This window comes from Barbus barbus (assembly GCF_936440315.1).
Source record: "Barbus barbus genome assembly, chromosome: 32".
Lineage (NCBI taxonomy): Eukaryota > Metazoa > Chordata > Actinopteri > Cypriniformes > Cyprinidae > Barbus > Barbus barbus.
In genome coordinates, this window is record NC_136760.1 from 11,656,926 (window position 1) to 11,673,300 (window position 16,375).

Genomic DNA, 16,375 nt, shown 5'->3' on the forward strand with positions numbered 1-16,375 from the left:
AAAATGCATTTGTTGAAGCAACCATGATGCTTTGGGTTGCTTTCACAAACATTAGAGCCCTTTACTGTGACGTGTGTTGTGTTTAGCTACTAAACAAATTTACTACATACAAAAGTAGAGAGGATTATGGAAAGCAAACATGAAAATGTAGTAGTTTCTAATGAAGTGCATTATGGTAAAAGTGTTTTGAGGTTATAACATTGCATAGTACATGGAACAGTGTGACAATAATTTACTATTTTATAATTTGACCCTGCAATCAGTGTGAGAGGAACACAAAAGCTGTTGGTGTTTTATTGACCTTATAGTGTTAATTTCAGCTAAAATTTGCTTCATTAATGACATAGCAGCATCATAACCAACTACACAAATTCCCAAATATTACTCTTATAAGTTAATAGTTCAATTTATTTTGCACTGTACTGCAAAGGTCCAGCACAGACACAGGTATTTCTTGTGTTACTAATTGACAATTCATTATGAATTCACATGATTTTTAGGGAGAGAGTAGAAAAAAAAAAACATAAGCATGAAAGTCCACCCCAAACCTTTGTGTGAAACCATTTAAGCCACTAATCCACCAAAATGTAAAACAGTTATTAATTGTCATGTGTGTGTGCTGTTTGTGCCACACATATTCATAAATGTTGTTCATTGCCTTGCAACATTTAGAGAAGATATAAAATCTGTCATTTTTAAGTTAAGATTTATAGACATATGCCCCAAAATCATGCATAACTAACTAACTAACTAATTCAACAAATGCCCCCATCATTTTAATCATTGCTGAAGACAGCAGTCTGTGTGAGTAACCTGCTTTTCTATACATGGCATTTATATAATGACAGGTCATCTTAAGAAGTGTACAGCTAACACGATTCTGTTGTCACTTACAGTGTGTTTACTCCAAACACCAGAGCAGTGGGGCATAAATAGCTAATGAAAGACTCAGCAAAGCAAAGGTAGTAAATGAGCTGTGTATATGTAGGGCTCTAACCAAAGCACACTATATTTGCATAAGCCGCCAGCACGATGCTAAGGTGAATCATTTGAACTCAGCTCAGTGGTTACAAATGATTATCCACTGTTGGAGTCTTTTACTGAACTGGTGATCTTCTCTCCTGCATTATAGAGTTTACAGAGTTTATAATATTTGGCCTTCTCAAATATTGAGAATATTTGGCCTCTTTTTGGAAAACTATTTGAAAATCTGGAATCTGAGGGTGCAAAATATCTAAATATTTTCAAAAATATTTAGATATTCACCTTTAAAGTTGTCCAAATTAAGTTCTTAGCAATATATACACTGCCCTCCAAAAGTTTGGAAACACCCCAACATTCCTAAACCTTCCAACAAGACAATGACCCCAAGCATACTTTCAAGCTCTGCAAATCCTATTTGGAGAGGAAACAGTCAGCTGGCATCATGTCTGTCATGGAATGGCTTCCCCAATCAACCGACCTCAACCCAATTGAGCTACTATGGGAGGAACTGGACCGTGATGTCCGTAAGAAGTGTCCAACCAGTGTGAATCATCTTTGAGCAATCCTTCAGGAGGCTTGGAGTAATATACAGTATCAAGTCAATGTTTGAATAAACTGACAGCTCGGATGCCCAGATTATGCAGAGCTGTAATAGCTGCTAATGGTGAATATTTTGATGAATCGAAAATTTAAGATTTTTCTATATATAAACTGTTTATGTAATAAAATATGTTTTCGTAGTTTGTGTTGTCCCTTATCTTTGCAAAATTATCACAAATTAAAAAGGATTCATGCCAATATTGTCCAAAACCCCACTTTTCTAGGGCGTTTCCAAACTTTTGGAGGGCAGGGTATTACTAATCAAAAATTAAGTTTTGATATATTTATGGTTGGAGATTTACCAAATATCTTCATGGAACATGATCTTTACTTACAGCAATATCCTAGTGATTTTTGGCATGAAATTTTTTTTTATAATTTTGACCCATACAATGTATTGTTGACTATTACTGCAAACAGAAATGGCTCCCCACTGCTCCGGGTGTGTGTTTACGGTGTTTGTGTGTGTGTGTGTTCACTGCTGTGTGTGTGCACTTTGGATGGGTTAAATGCAGAGCACAAATTCCGAGTATGGGTTACCATACTTGGCCACTTCACGTCACTTTCATACCTGTGCTTTTTGTGGTCCAGGGTAATATGGGATTCTTTTTGTCCCTAAAGACCAGAGAACGTCCAAGGTAATGTTATTTAATCAAAGCAATTTTATATAATGGCTATGTTTGTAAGGCTTTTCTCTACACTCCATATTAAATAAATAAAATTGGTTACACTTTATTTTAGGTGGCTTTAACTACTATGTATTTACATCAAAAAATAAGTGCAATGTACGTATTGTGGTCATATTGTATTGCAAAACACTTCTGCTGCTATTGAGATGGGATATGGGTAATGTTAGGGACAGGTTTGGTGGTATGGGTAGGTTTAAGGGTGGGTTAAGGTGTAAGGGATGGGTCAACAGTGTAATTATAAATTTAATTACAGAAATTAATTACAGATGCAACTACATATAGTATATAAGTATATAAATATAAGTACAATGTAAACACATGCATGTACACAATAAGTGCATTGTATCAAATTATTAATTTAAATGTAAGTACATAGTAGTTAAGGCCACCTAATATAAAGTTGGACCATAAAATTTTATTAGTTAATCAAAATAACTCTTTCAAAATTGTCGACAGTGTATGTAAATTCAATATGATGTATTTTGAATTTTGCACTACATTGTTTTAGGGTTATCAGAAAACACACGACAAATAAGCATGATTTTATTACACTAACCATTTAACCATATTTGTAGTTCAACTGTGGTTAAACAAATGACAATCAATCCGTCAAAATCAATGGTTACTGCACTTTTACTGTTACGCGCTGTGCTGAACAAGGGCACGAGGACGACGGAGAATCATTAAACAGTCTTTTAATATATAATTCAAGAATAAGAAGCTAGGAAGATCTCAGGAAGGTAGCACCAACACTTGACATAAACAATCACCGACAAACTCAAACTCAAAAGGCAGGAACTTATAAAGAGCAGATAATGAGGGTCAACATGTGAACACTGATTAATAAACACAGGTGAATGAACTAAACGATGATTAACTGAACAGAACAGGGAAAACTAAGTCAAAGCAAAACACAGACATGTTACATTTACGATAGTAAAACCATTTTTATTCCATATTTCCGTAAGGTAAAATTAATGGATAATAGGCTATCATGGCAGAAAAGTTTCAGTAAATTTTACTCTTTTTTTTTTCAGTAGGCTATAGCCTAATCATATGCTACAGTTACACAAATATCCTTAAATGTACAATTTACCTAAAATATGCCTTGATGAATGAAACCATAAAACACAATGGAAGTTTTTGCTTTGAACATGTGGCTATTGTCAGTCCTCTGTCGTGTCTGTCGTGTTCCCGCTGCTTGTGTCCATATTTGGTTTGTTTCCTGTCCTTATTTAATGTGATTATTAGTTAATTCTGCCCAGCTGTGTTTTTATCAACACAGCTGGGCAGAATTAACTAATAATCAACACGTATCCTGTCCAACTAGAGGACCAAACACACTGGATCATTGCTACACTCAGTTCAAGAATGCCTACAAAGCCCGCTCACTCCCGGCTTTTGGCAAATCGGACCATGCCGCCATTTTTCTAATACCGGAATACACACAAAGGCTCGTTCAGGAACCTCCGGTGCAGAGAGTAGTGACGCGCTGGTCCTCCCACTCAGAGGCTATGCTGCAGGCGGCTCTTGATGACGTCGACTGGGACATGTTCCGGGGGAGTTCATCTGACGTCAGCGAGTTCACGGATGTAGCATTAAGCTTTGTAAACACGCTAACCGAGCAAGCTACAGAAACAATAACTGTAAGGACATTCTCCAATCAGAAACCGTGGGTGGACAGATCAATCCGTGCTGCGGTTAACACACGCACTGCAGCTTATAATGAGGCTCTTCTGACCGGGAATATGCGCGAGTACAAAGCATCGTGCTATGCTCTTCGACGCGCCGGAAGAGCCGCTAAACACAGATACAGAGAGAGAGTTGAGTCTCATTTCCAGCTCAATGACTCTCGACGGATGTGGCAGGGACTGAGGACCATCTGTGCCTTTGGAAACAAACCCTCCGCGGAGGTGAGAGCAGATCCGTTGCTGGCCGACGAGTTAAACATCTTCTTCGGCCGCTTCGATTGCAACGGCGGCGGCGCGTCTCTGCCGACCAGCGCGTCAGGAAGCAGCAGGCAGAGCAGCGATGATCCTGTAATCACCGTGTCGGAGGATGAGGTTCGGAGGGCGCTAAAGAAAGCGAACGTCAGGAAAGCAGCTGGACCTGATGGGATAACCGGCCGTGTTCTGAGGTCCTGCGCTGATCAGCTCGCTGGTTTGTTCACGTCCATCTTTAATGAGTCCCTTGCTACCTCCGTGGTTCCCACCTCATTCAAAAAATCTGTCATTATCCCTGTGCCAAAGAACAATAAACCATCTTGCCTGAATGACTATCGCCAAGTTGCCCTCACATCTATAGTCATGAAGGTTTTTGAGAGACTTGTAAAGAGCCACATCTTCTCCTCCATACCTGATACTTTGGACCCTCTTCAGATCTACGGACGATGCCATCTCTCACGTCCTCCACTCTTCCCTCACACACTTAGACAGCAACAATGGGAATTATGTAAGGTTGCTATTCATTGACTATAGCTCAGCTTTCAACACTATTGTCCCCATCAAGCTGGCTTCTAAACTCACAGACCTCGGCCTAAACTCCTCACTCTGTGACTGGATTCAAGACTTCCTCACCGGCAGACCTCAAGTGATGAAAGTTGGCCAGTTCACCTCAAACTCCATCACCCTGAACGTAGGAGCCCCACAGGGCTGTGTCCTGAGTCCCCTGCTTTACTCTCTCTACACGCATGACTGCGTGTCCTCTCACAGCTCCACATCTATTGTCAAATTCGCTGATGATACTGTGGTTCTGGGCCTCATCTCCAACAACGATGAGACTGCATACTCGGATGAGGTAGAGAGACTCACATCATGGTGCCAGGACAACTGTCTCTCTCTGAATGTGAGCAAAACTAAAGAGCTGATCATGGACTTTAGGAAGAGACAGCAGCAGCCCTACACTCCTCTTATGATCAGTGGGACCCCTGTGGAGAGAGTGAGTAGCTTCAAGTATAAACATGTACTTGAAGCTTCAGTGTAAACATCTCCGAGAACCTGACTTGGACTACACACATCCAAACACAGGTTAAGAAAGCCAGGCAAAGACTGTACCATCTGCGACAGCTGAGGAAATTCAGGGTCTCACCAGCAATCCTGAAAACTTTCTATTCAGGGACCATAGAAAGTGTATTGACTCAGTGCATCTCAGTGTGGTATGGAAACAGCTCAAATCAGGACTGCAAAGCACTACAGAGAGTTGTGTACTTAGCTGAGCGCATCTCAGGGTCTGCTCTCCCCTCTCTGCAGTACATCTACCTCAAACGCTGCAAAAATAGAGCTGTCAAAATTATCAAGGACTCAAATCACCCTGGTAACCGACTATTCACTTTGCTTCCATCTGGTAAGCGCTTCCGTAGCCTGATGGCAAAAACTGAGAGACTTAGAAGGAGCTTCTTCCCCCAGGCCATCAGGCTCCTAAACTCTAACTCTGTGTCATAACATCACATGACTCCATGTAAATATCACCATATCAATAGCTATTCATAATTTTTCTCTACCTCATATTGCTGCTATTTAAATACCCTGGTCAACTTTTTGCACATTCCTCTTATTACTATTTAAGTCAACAACATACTGACCTACACATTTATATTTATATTTATATTTTTTATCTTTTATTTTATTTTATTCTCTTATTTTTTCTACTTTTCTTAATATCTGTATACTTTATAATTGCACTGTCCTTGGAGCGGACCTGACCTACATTTCACTGCTGGTTATACCCTGTATAATTGTGTATGTGACAAATAAAAATCTTGACTCTTGTCTCATTATCTATGATTATCCTGTGTATTTATAGTCCTGTCTGTTTCAGCCTTGCCTTTTCTTACTCTGCCTTGTTTGGAGTTATTAAAGACTGTATTTTGAGTTTACTCCTCTGCGTGTTCCTCGTTCCTCCCTGCTGTGTGCACCGTGACAGATATAGCCTGTAGGCCTACATGCATTCAAAGTAGCAAAAACAACTGTTAATGTAGTAATATGAAAGAAAATAAGCAAAACAAATGTAATAACTTAATATTGATCTTCATTATGTTGCGCTGTCGAGTCGGTCGTGCCGCTCGGTCCATTGAGCCACGCCTATGACAGGTAAGCGCAGCGCAAATTCTTTCATTTCTGTGCTTTTTCGTCCCACTTTCGGTGTGTTTGGCTTCCCATATGTCAGTGGTTTTCAAACCAATCCTGCGAGCACCCCCAACACTGCACATTTTCTGTGTCTCCCTCATCTATCACACCTGATTCAACTCATCAGCTCATTAGTAGAGACAGCAAGACCTGAAATGGGTGTGTCAGATTTGAGAGACCTTGAAAATGTGCAGTGTTGGGGGTGCTCGCAGGACTAGTTTGAAAACCACTGCCATATGTTATACCGTGTTCTTAGCGCGCAGTCTTCCATACCATGCACGAACGCGGAGCCGTGCTGATTATTACTTCACTAAAGCACAGAACTACGAGCATACAACGCGTGAAATAAAAGTACAGTACTGATAAACCACATAACTGGTACTGCGTGTGTTAGCTGGGAAGGATTTGCATGAAGGTATAATATTCATTCTATTCAGGAGCAGTTTCCATGTTTCATTATATTCATCATGGTAACTGTTGTTTATAACCCAAACATTCCATGTTATTTTCACTTTGTGGGTTGTGGCATGATGACCATGGGGAAATGTGGGTCACAAGTTGAGAACCACTGTTTTAAGAACTCCAACAAAAAAATAAACAAATAGCCTAAATAAATAAATAAAAAAAACTTTTTGGTGTAACCAAATGTGGTCAGTTTGGTAGTAAATCATATTTTTCATCTTTCACTTTTTAAACCTGTAAATTACCAGCGATCCCCATAGAACTCAGACAACTCTAGTCTAGAAGTATCAGCAGGACTGGCCTTTTGGTATAGGAAGGATGCAGACATTTTGCTTCCCATAGTGACACTTGCTCGATGTTTGCATACTTTATCAGAGATTAAGTGAATTAGATGCAATATTTGTCAAATGTACATACATTTCAGACTTCTTCATGTAGCAAAAGAAACACTTTTCATTCTGTACGTCATGTTCTGCTTAATACAGAGCCTGTATCTATCTATAAATAACCTAAATAAATAAAACACCTTTTGTTGGTGTAACCAAATGTAGTCAGTTTGGTAGTAAATCATATTTTTCGTCTTTCACTGTGGAAAGATGTAACCTGTAAATTACCAGTGATCACCGTATGAGTGGAATTGTCATGCTGCGCCAATGTCCACTTACAGGAGAATTTCCAACAAAAAAAATATAGTTTTATATCCGTCAGTGTGGTTCGAATCCTGTTTAGGCACAGGCTTTCTCTTTGTGACTGAAGTCTCTTTAGCACCCACACAAGTGATATAGAATATGGAGTGTACATGCAAGAACAAAAGACGTTAATTAGTTAAGCATTAGTAAATAGTCAATTCATCTTTATAAAAAAAAATCTTTAAAATCTTTAAAAATTATTACATTATTTACAAACCAGTTATTTAGGAGTTGTCAGTGGTTCATAAGATCATTTAGAAAGTATAAGTAAATGATTCATAAACTATTTAAATGTACATTTATCAATCTTATTATTTAGACACATATAGTTGCTCTGTGTGTTAATACATGCTTTATTAACACATATTCATCTTTTTTTTATTATTATTATTTTTTTTTTATTTTTTTTTTTTCAAGATGCAAATAATAAACTGTACAACTGTACACTTGATAAACAAATGAAAAATAAACCTCTGCACTTTCATATAAAAAAAACCCCAGAGCAATTAAAGTGTACAGTTGTACAGTTTATTTATTTTGCATCTTGAAATAAATATTTCTGAGTTCTAAATCCCTCTGTGTTGTGTGTGTTTATTATTTCTGTTAGGAAGATTACTGAGCCTTTAAATCTCCTTTGTAATATATATATGTTTATAAATCAAGAACAAGGCATTTATAGCTGTATTTATAAAGTACTTACTAATGACTATTAATGTTGGGCCAATGCTTTATAAAGGATGAACTGACTATTTACTACTGCTTAACTAAGGATTCATGGCGTGCAGTTATTACAAAGTGTTACCCAAAAGACAGTTTCCACAACATCCAACATAACCTTTTGTGTATTACCTAAGATCAATTAATTTAGATGTTACCACACAAAGCTGTTTTTTTTTTTCTCTTCCTCAGGTGAGAAATCGGAGCTCACAAGCATCTTCCCACTCAGCTTGATGAAAAGTGAAGTGGTCACTGTAACCTAAGGTTTCTCAAATTCCACCATGGATGTCCACTGCCCAGCAGGGTTCACCTCAAAACCTGATCAAACTCACCTATCAGCAATTTTCTAGTAAATACTTATAAATTGGAAGGCTGCATTCTATTAAGGCTGAAAATCTCAGCAGCCACATATGTCACCAAGTGCCATCGAATGGCTTCTTAATTTAATGGATCTTTGGAAGGTAGTCATTGTTTCGTGTCTTTCATTCATACTTTGCAAACATTTCAATAAAAAACAAAACAAAATAAAGATAATGCTAAACTGCCACTATGTAAACCACTGAGAGACTTTAGAAAATTGTCATTATTGTGTATTAATGCAAAGTAAAATATTATAAAAAATCATTAAGTAGTACCACAACTTAAATTGTTAGTTCACCCAAAATTAATATTCTGTCACTTTTCTGTTACTTACCCTCATGTCGTTCCAAACCCGTAAGACCTCCATTCATCTTCGGAACACAAATTAAGATATTTTTGATGCATCGCGTGAGCTCTCTGACCCTCCCATAGAAAACAAGGGTCCTTACACGGTCAAGGTCCAGAAACGTAGCAAGGACATCAGTAAAATGATCCATGTGACATCAAGGGTTCAACTGTAACTTTATGACGCTACGAGAATACGTTTTGTGCGCAAAATAAATATGTTATACATTGGATACGTTGTCTACTTTGTTTGCACTTTGATCTGACACAGAATAGCATGTATTGTTTACGTTCAGTGGATACTCGCCAACATGGCGTGAGGGTGACACGGAGGAGACGAATAGTTGAATAAAGTCGTTATTTTTGTTTTATTTTGCACTCAAACGTATTCTCGTAGCTTCGTAGAATTACGGTTGAACCCCTGATGTCACAGATTATTTTACCCGTGTCCTTGCAATGTTTCTGGACCTTGATTGTGTAAGGATCCTTGCTGTCTATGGGAGGGTCAGAGAGCTCTCAGATTCCATCAGAAATATTTTAATTTGTGTTCTGAAGATGAACGGAGGTCTTACGGGTTTGGAAAAACATGACAATTTTAATTTTAAAAGTCGAACAAAAAGAGAACACACACACACACACACACACACACACAAAGTAACTCTAAAGACTGTGATTAGCTTGGTAAGGCATCTTTGATTAGGGCTGGGGCTGAATTTTGCTAGGCAGTGGCCCTTCAGGGCCAGATTTGAAGAACACTGCTGCAATCCATCAGTCATTTTGGGTCTGGCATTGATGCACTACTGCAAATATTCAGGAACTGTAGGCGAACAGCCATGTGAATAGAAAATGCAGATTCTGTCAGTCTCTGCTTTTCTGGTTGCATAAAGACCATGGTGCACCTCGGAAATAGGCTGCAGGCTACAAAACAATGGGGTATCTCTGCGTTGGCTGCACAAAGAATACAAGAAGAGCATTTCAGTGGGAAATGGGACTTTGTACAGGAGGTGTCTATGAGGACAGTATTAATCCACTCCAAAGGGAGTGCAGAAGCCAGCTAGTGAATGACAGCAATTGAAAAAAGGGCCCTACTGTGAAGAAAGTGCAATGAAGTCATGTGCGAGAGAAAGTGTTGGAATACATCAATAACAAACTGTGAGGGTTATGGCTGTGTGCACAGCAGAGCAACTTTGGTTAGACCTTCATGCTGTTAGTATTTCTATTTTCTTATGCATTCCTAGGTGATGAAGCAAACCAAAAAATAAATAAATACAAAATTGCATTCAAAAGGGTCATAATTCCCAAATGGACAGATGTTTGACTTGGGCCATGCTGCTGTGCTGTAGTGTGGAAGGGACACTGTGTGAACTCATACGACAGAGCAGACCGCAGCATCACAGGAAGTGAGCGGGACACATTTCTGAGGCCTGGCTCTGTGCGTTTGTTCTTGAGTGTGTTTGATGTTTCAGAGTAAAGGACAGTGTGTGTGTGTGTGTGTGTGTGAGAGAGAGAGAGAGAGAGAGCGAGAGAGAGAGAGAGAGAGAGAGAGAGAGAGAGAGAGAGTGAGGGAGGGAAATGGTGTATGACAGTAATCTGAGAGCTTGAGAAGAGAAAGAGCACAAGGGAGATGCAGGGGAGAGATGGGAAACAGCACGGAAATCCAAGGTCTCTCCTTAATCATTATCATTCAGCTGTCAGTGGGAGTCCGGTCTGAGCTTGGCCCTGGACCGCCAGCCCCCAGCCCCATCTGCTCCCAATAAAACCCAACAAATGCCTTAATTTGAATAAATGTCCCATATCTTTTAAATGCTTTAACTCATCAGAGACAGTGATATTGCGATGGCTTTGGAGGACAACGTTTAAAAGAGTATGCATTCGCACACAATGGCAGAATCGTTCATTGTGGCGCTTGCGAATCAAGAGGTCTGTGTGGGATCAATTTTTCAGTCCTGCAGAAATCTGTCTTGCTCTCACTTAAAATAAAAATATATTTCTTCCTGCTCCCACCCACAATCTTTATGTTTTGTCTTGCTGCACCTGCAAAATCCCACAGGTAGAGATCTACGTGGATTTTTCAGTCCAGTTTCAGTATGATTCTTTCTCGCTCTGATGCCATAGGCTATTTTTTTTTTTCCAATTCCCACACACAAATGGAGCTTCTGACCTTACCTTGTACATTTGTCGCAGCAGGCAAAAAATAAAGGTATTTTCCTTTGCTGTTGCATACAAACAAAAAACAGAGAATATCCAACCCTGCACCTGTAAACTGTTTATTTTGCTTGTGCGGTAGATGAATAACATGAGACATGAAATAAATTGATGTAAATTTTAATTTATTTTTAGATAATTAGAATTGTGGATTAACCTATTAAAAACATACCACCCCGGTGACAGCTTTTTTACCTTTTAAGTGTAAAGAATTACACACATCATCCAATAATTTGAGATGCTGAATGAAAAGGATCAAATTAACAGGAAAATAAATAAATAAATAAAAAAACCTTCCACAGGAAATGATTCAGCTTTAATCATGTTTCATGTAAACGCCAGCTGATGGTGACATCTTGCTGGAAAGAGCTTGCGTTGATATGACACACAGCTTCTCTGGTGTGAGACTGAGAATGAGTGTGACTGTTCATCAGTCTTGCTGAAGATTATGGAAACCCAGTGGTTAAAATTCAAACGTGATTGTAAAATTAGGTAACACTTTATTACTAGTGCGTTACTGTTAACCAAGATCTCATGTAATACATTGTAAAGATCCTTTTGAGAGTTCGGTAACACTTTATTTTAGGGTATCTTAACTAGTTGCTTATTAGCATGCATATTACTAGAATATTAGCCATTTATTAGTAGTAATTAAGCACATATTAATGCCTTATTGTACATGACCTTATTCTACATCCCTAATCCTACCCAATACCTAAACTTAACAACTACCTTACTAACTATTAATAAGCACCAAATTGGGAATTTATTGAGGGAAAAGTCATAGTTAATGGTGAATAAGTGTTCCCTATTTTAAAGTGTTACCGAGAGTTCTTTTGAAGTCATGTTCTGTTTTCTGCATATCATAACTGTGTCACAAACAAATCTAAATGAGTTTGTAAAAAATCAGCATTGCACAGACTGAAAGTGACATGTGTAACTAGTTGATTTAATTTAATTAATTTAAATTCACACCTAATGAGAGACGTTAATCATTAAAACATATCGTAATGTTAGAAGTGCAATTAGGTAATCTGGTGCATATATATGTATATGTGTGTATATATATATATATATATATATATATTTTTTTTTTTGTATTTATTTATTTTTTTAAAACACTTATATAAAACACGTATATAATGTAATTTGCCATTGCTGAAATGATGTGACCGGCAGTGTTTGGCAAAACATTGGAAAGAATCAGTGGCTGCCACCTCTATAGATGCACTAGTAGCATAGTCTTTGGTATTGCAAAAAACATAAATTAAATAATAGAATACACATATTGTTGCAATTAACTAGGGCTGGGTATCGATTCAGATGTCCCTATTCAATTTGATTCTGATTTGATTCTCGATTTTTTGATTACATTCAGTGAATATAGTTTTAATACAAATGCTATTGATATAAAAAAAAAAAAAAAATGAACAGTGAACATCAGTTTACAAAAGGTGAATTAATAAAAATAAATGAACAGCCACAGGTCTGTATTTTAAACCTATTCTTTTTTGTATAGACCTTTTTCCTGAGTAAACGATGAGAGCCAACATTATGAAATCTGACTTCTGATTGGATGCTCTTCTGTCTCGGTCTTCATAGGAACCCAATCAAATAGTGCCTGCCCATCTGTTTTTAATGTAGCTAACATCGGTAGCTTCGTGTCATCTACACACTCATTAAACTTTGAGGAGTGAGGCACTGACAAATGACATTGACAAATGGCAAATGTCATTGCTACACTGTAAAGTGATGGTGCTATTTAGCCATGTGCTTTTTAAAAACATTTAATTTTAATTGTTTAACATTAGATTCTCAGCTCGGAATATGCGTTAATTTGACTAGAAACACTGGAGACCGGAAATGCAAAGCATCCTTCCGGCTAAGAGTCAAGCGTGACTTCCACATTCAGGAAAAATGTCTGTAGGGTCCTATTTTTTTTAAAAATAGGGCCCCATAAAATATTTTTCTTAATTTTTGTGGTAATCAAATTAAGGCATAAAACGTTCATTTAATTTATGCCAGTCAAATGAAAACTAAACCTTTTTATTTTTTGGCAAAGTGCTGCACAACAGAGGTTTAAAATTAAAAAGAAAACAAATATAATTATTCCTTTAAAAATAAAGTTTTATTAATATTTAGTAGTAGTAGTAGTGTTACATAAGACTGCACAATAGTAATATATTTCTGTCAAAGTTTCTTCACATTAATCAGACTTTTATTTTGACAGGTTGCCATGAAGAACTTGCTGCTGCTGTGTATGTTATACTGATATTTTATATAAATAAAATGCTAATGAAGTGACTCTCTGTGCAGCTGGAGATGATATTTGTGTGTTCATATCTTCATATATTGAGACTGCAGAGGCTGAAAACACAGTGAGCATTGCCCGCGCTTTAGTATGTGTGTATTAAACAAAACAGCGTCAGAGCCAATCTGTGCCATCCGCCATTCATTCATTGCGGAAATCGCGTCGCCTTTTGCGTGATGTCAAATGCTTCCACAGATTTGTAGTATTACTATAGCATTTCACCTGAGCATTGCAAATCACTCATATTGCTTTGTTTTTGGTTCTTGTCAATAGTATCTCCACCATGAGTACTGAATGAAAGACAGGCTTTCCGCTGTAACATCGGCATTGCCTGTGTGGCCAAAGAAAAGGAAAAGTCTGAAGCCAGACAACAGAAAGACCGACAAAGACAAAAAAAAGAAAAGACATTGCTATGGTACGCTAAATATACAATTTGATGAAAGAGTGCAGTGCAGTGATGCCCGAATTGATTCTCTTTTTTTTTTTTTTTTTAATGGGAATGCAATTGATAGCTATTTAGGCCCCATTTCCACTAGAGCATTTTCGTTTTAAAACGGCGTTTTAGAATGAAAACGATCCCCGTTTACACTGCTGTTTCCGCTGAGTTTCAGAAACGATCTCCGTTTACACTAAACAACCTAAAACGCATGTCACATGACCATTCATGCAGGTACAACCATAGATATGTAAAGGTAGATTCCCTGTTATTTAGATGGCGGATGCATCTGAGTGCTTGGAGCGGTCGAATGAGAAATCTACTTGTACATATCTATGGTTACAACAATGCGCATGCTGTTATTGTTTACACGGTCGACAAGGATACGCAGTGCAAATGTGGGCAGCCACACCATCATTTTAAAAAGGTCCGTTTACACTGAAAGGCAACCCCCGGAGTTTTCAAACTAAAACGGGGTTTGCAGCATTTTCAAAAGTTTCCATTTTCAACCTCGAAAATGCCAGAGTAGTGTAAATGATAGGCGTAACCATAGCAAAAGTTATGTGTTTTAAAACCAAAACGCACTTGTGTAAACGGGGCCTTAGACCACACTTTACAACGTCTACATAAAATTCAAAGATGATGATGCTGATCTTTGACGATAGATGACAATGCAGTTTCTAATACCATTGTTGTAAAGAACTGCAATGCTAATGTTATCTAGATGCTAAGGTTTACTGATCATCTTCCCAAACAAAGTCTCTTTTCCCCCCTTTGGTCTATATATTATTAAATATTTTCTTTATAAGTCATCACCTGGAGTTCTGGTATTATCATATATAAAGTTATAAAATAAAAGTTAAAAGACATGCAAGTCACAACAGGTCACAAAGTTTTCATTTGCATTTTGTGCATGGATTTAATTTTGGATGCTGGGTGTATGTCATACTGTGTGGCATCAGTACACAGACTTTAATACTTCAGCCCTGAGATCTTAAGACGTTTACAGCATGGCAGCTTTGTGTGTTGCTTGAGGTAAAACAACACTCCAAAATAAACCATCTCACTTTGTGCCTCAAACAAAGCAGCATTATGTGATTTTTATTTAACAGGCAGAGATATGGAGGTGCAATCAGACCTCAAGATAAAGTCAACTGTCTAGTTTAAATATATTACCTGAATCTGTCTTTTGACCTGAAGATTTATTTTTTTGATTGAAATTCTGGAAATAAGGTATTACAGATCAGGTGGAAAATTGAAAGAGGGAACCTAGAGGTAAATGCTATTGTTCAGAGATTGCACTTTCGTATCTTAGAAAATTCAGTTATGTTTCATGTAAGTAATAACTTTATCTAAGATGTTTCTGGGGAGAAATAAAGAATCACTTGCTCAAGGTGAGAATATTGCACTATTAAATCGATCTGGATAGAATAACTCAGATCATTAATTCTTTGAAGAATTTGATGATAAATATTTCAGTCTATACTGAGATATCTGAATTCTATTACAGATTTTGGCATCTGAGCATAGACACCTCTTTTTGAGAGATAATTTCTGAAAGTCTAAGACATGTGAAATGTCTGGGGTCTTTTCTTCAGAGAAAAAAAAAATACATTAGGTCATTATAGAAATTTATTCAGCAGTATGAACGCTAACAGACAAATGAAGAAAGGAGCAAATCTACTGTTATTAATTGGTGATGTTTTCATTTTTCATGTTTTCATGTTTTCATTCACTTCTACAGTTCATTTTCAAACATGGCATAAAGTACTTAGTGACTTAAAGTACTTGGTATATTCAGAATGATTATTTCATACATCTAAACTATTATGTTAAGATATTTAATTAGAATAATAATTAAATAACTTATTTACTCTAGGTACTCTTTGGAATATCTGACTCTGACTGGTCATCTGTGGCATTTAGCAGTCTGATAATTCCTAATACTGCCCCTATGCACAGTGCCCCTAAGTGCACAGCCATCTTTAGAGTCTGTGTATGTTTGAGTCCATTTATTTTTTGTTTTTTAACCATGACAAAAAAAAAAACAGAAACAAGAATAGTTGTTGTATCTTTAAATGCTATGGTGAAAGCCAACATTGAATTTATAACCATACACACAAAATGATGCCGAAAAAGTAAAATATTGACTTCTTGTCAGCTTTTCGTCAATGACTTTTTGCACTTTTAATAAACAATTGAAAAATGCACAAATTAATATAGAAAAATGTTGATTTTAACAAGTTTCCTTTGACCAAATTAGAAGTAATACTTCTCCTGCATGTTCAGTTTAGAACTAGAGCCATATCTGGAACAATGCAGAGACTTAATACAAATATGATTTTTAACTCTTTAATGCGTATGATCGCATCAGTGTGATCACTCTGTGCTGGTCCCTGGAGTGTACGATAACACTGGTATGATTAGAATGCTCAGTGTGTCACGTGATCAAC

At 37.4% G+C, this 16,375-nt stretch overlaps 1 protein-coding gene across 1 annotated transcript in view; it reads right to left on the reverse strand.

Moving 5' to 3' along the window:
- LOC306852487 (glutamate receptor ionotropic, delta-1-like) overlaps positions 1-16,375 on the reverse strand; it is a gene marked incomplete at both ends in the record, with an annotated part of 478,213 nt that overhangs the window by 209,044 nt on the left and 252,794 nt on the right. The gene's annotated exons all lie outside the window — the stretch shown is intronic.